The following is a 5,043-nucleotide window of genomic DNA, read 5'->3' as shown; positions in this document are numbered from 1 at the left end:
CAGGCAGAAGAAAATGACAGTGAACCTGAAGACAGGACAAAGGAAATTATTGAGGCTGACAAATTGAAAAAGGAAATATTGTAGAAAAGTGAACAGAGTTAAGGGACATGTGGGACACCATCACGTGAATGAACATAGGCACCATAGGAGTCCCAGAAGAAATGCAGAGAGACAAAGCAGCAGAGGGAATATGTAAAAAAATACTGGCTGAAAACTACTCAAATGTGATGAAAGGCATGAACAGAAAGATCCAAGACAATCCCCATGGCAGGTGAACTCAAAAAGACTCATGCTGAGAGATACTATAATCAAACTTCCAAAAGACAAAGAGAGAGAGAGAGAGTCCTGAAATCAGCAAGAGATAAGTGGCTTGTCACATCCAAGGGATCATCAATAAGATTATCAGCCACTTTCTTATCAAAAAACTTTGGACACCAGAAAGTGAAAGTGAAGTCGCTCAGTCGTGTTTGATTCTTTGCGACCCCATGGCCTGTAGCCTACCAGGCTTCTCGGTCCATGGGGTTTTCCAGGCAAGAATACTGGAGTGGGTTACCATGAGTGGCAAATAAATTTAAAGTGCTAAAAGGAAAAAAAAAACCAAAACCATCAACAAAGAATACTATATTGACAAAACTGTCCTTCAAAAGTGAGGAGTAAATTAAAATAAGACTTTCAGAAAAACAAGAGCTGAGGAGTTTGTTACACTATAATCTGCTCAAGGGCATCTTGCAAAGTGAAAGAAGAGGACACTAGATAGTAACTTGAGGCTGTATGGAGAAATAAAGATGTCGGTAAAGGCAAATAAATGGTCAGTTATAACAGCAAGTATTATTGTAACACAGAGAAGGCAATAGCACCCCACTCCAGTACTCTTGCCTGGAAAATCCCATGGTCAGAGGAGTCTGGTAGGCTGCAGTCCATGGGGTCGTGAAGAGTCAGACACGACTGAGGGATTTCACTTTCACTTTTCACTTTCATGCATTGGAGAAGGAAATGGCAACCCACTCCAGTGTTCTTGCCTGGAGAATCCCAGGGACGCGGGAGCCTGGTGGGCTGCTGTCTATGGGGTCACACAGAGTCGGACACGACTGAAACGACTTAGCAATTATTGTAACAGTTGCTTATAAGTGTATTTTGTTTGCTTTCTCTATAATTTAAGATACTAACACATTTTTTAAAAGTTATGCGTGCAAAAGCTGTTATTACTTTAACTTTGGTTTTTTACTCCAAATCTTCTTTTCTACATAATTTAGAATACTAATAGATTTAAAAGAACTATTAGTTTATGTTTTTAAGCATGAATTGTATAAAGATATAATTTTTTTTTACATCAACAGCTGAAAGAGGTTTGGACAGTGCTGTAAAGGAGCAATTTTGTATGTTATTGGAGTTAAGCTGATGTAAATACAAATTATAGTGTTATAATTTTAGGATGTTAAATCTAATTCCCATGGAAACCACAAAGGAAATAGCTCTAGAATATACATAAAAGGAAATGAAAAACAAATCTAAATGTTTCACTAAAAAAAAAAATGCAACTAAACACAAAAGAAGATAGTAATGCAGTAAACGAGGGACAAAAAAAGCTAGAAGGCATATGGAGAACAAATACACAATGACAGAAGAGAGTTGCAGTAATTAAACATGAACAGATTAACCTCTCCAGTCAAAAGACGGAACTTAGTAGAACGGATAAAATATACGATGCAGCTAAGGGGATGGCAGAGGATGAGATGGCTGGATGGCATCACTGACTTGATGGATATGAGTTTGAGTGAACTCCGGGAGATGGAGATGGACAGGGAAGCTTGGCATGCTGTGATTCATGCGGTCGCAAAGAGTCGGACACGACTGAGTGACTGAACTGAATTGAACTGAATATGCTGTCTATGAGAGATTCACTTGATATCCAAAGATACAAACAGGTTGAAAGTGAAAATATGAAAAAAATTATCTCATGCATTAGTAACCAAATGAGCTGTACTAATATCAGACAAAACAGACTTTAAACAAAAAATTTACAAGAGATTAAAAAAGGACATTGTATATTAATAAATGGTTTAATACAGCAAAATGATAGAACAATTATAAATTTTGCCACCAAATTACCATCAAAATATATGAGGAAGAAGCTGAAAGAACTGAAGGGAGAAATAGATAGTTCCACAATAATAGCTGAAGACGTCAATACTCCACTCTCAGTAGTAGATGGATCAACCAGATAGAAGCACAGAAACAGCTCTCTCGCCTCGGCGCTTCCAAGATGACCAAGAAAAGAAGGAACAATGGTCGCGCCAAAAAGGGCCGTGGCCACGTGCAGCCTATTTGCTGCACCAACTGTACCCATGCATGCCCAAGGATAAGGCCATTAAGAAGTTCGTCATTCGGCACATCGTAGAGGCCGCAGCCGTCAGGGACATTTCTGAAGCGAGTGTTTTCGATGCCTACATGCCTCCCAAGCTGTATGTGAAACTACATTACTGCGTGAGTTGTGCCATTCACAGCAAGGTAGTCAGGAATCGCTCTCGGGAAGCCCGTAAGGACCGAACACCTCCACCCCGATTTAGACCTGCAGGTGCTGCCCCACGTCCTCCACCAAAGCCCATGTAAGGATCCAAGTCCTTAAAGACTGAAGAAATATTGGTTTCTCTGAAAAGACAGTAAAATGGAAATTATACTAAAAAAAAAATGTACAGAGACAGAAGACTTAAACACCACAATAAACCAAAATAATCTAATAGACATGTACAGAACATGCTCTATCAACAATAGCATACATACACTTCTCAAGTACTTATTGGCCATTTTTCAGGATAGACTGTATGTTAGGCCACAAATTGAGCTTCAATAGATTTTATTTTAAAGATTTTTTTTTGATGTGGACCATTTTTCAAGTATTTATTGAATTTATTACAATATTATTTCTGTCTTATGTTTTAGTTTTTTTGTCCATGAGGCATGTGGGATCCTAGCTCCCCTAGCAGGGACTGAACCCACACTCCCTGCTCTGGAAGGTCCCATTCCCATTGGACTGACAAGGAAATCCCAAATTTCAACAGATTTTAAAAGATATCAAAAAAGTATCTCTCTGATCACAGCAAGATTTTAAAAGATATCAAAAAAGTATCTCTCTGATCACAGCAGATGAGGTTAGAAATCAGTAACAAAAATAAAACTGGAAAATTCACACAGTTGTGGAGATTAAACAATTCTCTTTTTAAACAACAAATATCAAAGAAGAAATCAGAAGGAAAATCAGAAAATTCTTAGAGGGAAGTGGTCAAGATGGTAGAATAGGAAGACCCTGAACTCACCTCCTCCCACAGACACACCAATTACAACTCCTTACAGAGCGACTATCTATGAGAATGACCTAAGGATTAGCAGAAAAAAAGTTGCACAACTAAAGACGTTAAAAAGGAACTGTCACAAGAGAGACAGGAGGTGGAGATGTGGGATAGTCAAGAGTCATGCATCCGGGTTGAAAATCCACAAATATAAACTGGGGCTCAGGTGTTTCTGAAAAGAATCCTCTTCCCTTTGTATCCATTTGCATCTACTGATTTACAGAAGGTCTTGATGAACCCCTGAAAATAAGTCATGAACTCTTTATGAATATATGTAATCATGACCCAAACAGAAGTCTGGTGATAAGAAAGGAGACCAGAAGCTACTAAGGGGGAACTCCTGAAGCACAGAAAAAGGAGTTGAGTACAAGAGCCAGCTCTAGCAGTAGATCCTAAGTAATGAAGAGAGTTCTGGTTCCAGGTACAAAATAGTGGCTGATACTGGAGGTAATTCTAGTCTAGCTGATTTGATGGTGGGTGTGCATCCCGGGAGACATGGGTAATAGAATTAAATTCAGTTCAGTTCAGTTCAGTTCAGTCGCTCAGTTGTGTCTGACTCTTTGCGACCCCATGAATCGCAGCATGCCAGGCCTCCCTGTCCATCACCAACTCCCGGAGTTCACTCAGACTCATGTCCATCGAGTCGGTGATACCATCCAGCCATCATCCTCCATCGTCCCCTTCTCCTGCCCCCAATCCCTCCCAGCATCAGAATTAGAAGAATCAAATCATTGATCTCTATAACAATGTGGGGCTCAGTCAACCTTGCTATAGCTCCCATCTTCTCTTCCACTGATAATTCATTAAGAGAGTTTTCTTTCTGACTTTCAAGGAGTGAAGACATGGAATTTTTGGCCTTGAGTACCATACAGGGTCCAAGTTTCATGGCCTTCGGGCTACAGCTGAATTCCAGCTCTACCAGCATGTAGCATGGCTGAGTTCCTGCTTCATTGGTTCCCAGAGCTGGTGGTGGTGATAACATCAATAGGAATGGAGTTTCAGCAGGAGTGTGACTCTCATGGAATCATTAGGGCCCGAGGTTGTGGAGTCCCTGCCTGGATATCCATGGCGGTGAGGAGAAGAGTGACATAACTAACAGCTGAAGCAATTTCACTGCAGGACCTCTCCAACTGAGCGTAACATGGAAAAGCATTCTCTCCATTTCACAAGAGACAACGTTAACCTCAAAGATCAAGCCAAAGCAGCAGCATTTCAATTCCATTAACAATGACACTTAGTAATGAATGAGGTGCCGGTGCCAGTGTGGAGTGCAGCTTCCGCAAATGGTTGGATCCTGAGTGAGCAGGTTTCTGGCTTGGCTAGTCATGGCCTAAAGCTCCCACTTTTTGCTTGCTTTCAAAAGGTCTGGGGTGTTTTGGTTCTTTATTTTATTTTTTTCTTAGTCTTTTTTTTTTTTTTGAACGATAATTGGTTTACAGAATTTTGTTGCTTTCTGTCAAACCTCAACATGAATCAGCCGCAGATATACATATATCTGCTCTTTTTGGAACCTCCCTCCCATCTCCCGCCCCATCCCACCCCTCTAGGTGGACACAGAACCCCTGTTTGAATTTCCTGAATCATATAGCAAATTACTGTCGGCTTTCTATTTTACATATAGTAATGTAAGTTTCCATGTTACTCTTTCCATAGATCTCACCCTCTCCTCCCCTCTCCCCATGTCTGTAAGTCTATT

General features: G+C 40.4%; 1 pseudogene; it reads left to right on the top strand.

Annotated features, from left to right (window-relative positions):
* Positions 1-2,263: 2,263 nt before the first annotated feature.
* On the top strand, positions 2,264-2,678 carry LOC138428874 (small ribosomal subunit protein eS26 pseudogene; annotated as a pseudogene).
* Positions 2,679-5,043: the final 2,365 nt, after the last annotated feature.

The sequence above is a fragment of the Ovis canadensis genome, chromosome 1 (genome assembly GCF_042477335.2).
Source record: "Ovis canadensis isolate MfBH-ARS-UI-01 breed Bighorn chromosome 1, ARS-UI_OviCan_v2, whole genome shotgun sequence".
NCBI lineage: Eukaryota > Metazoa > Chordata > Mammalia > Artiodactyla > Bovidae > Ovis > Ovis canadensis.
This window is presented reverse-complemented; position numbering and strand designations above follow the sequence as displayed.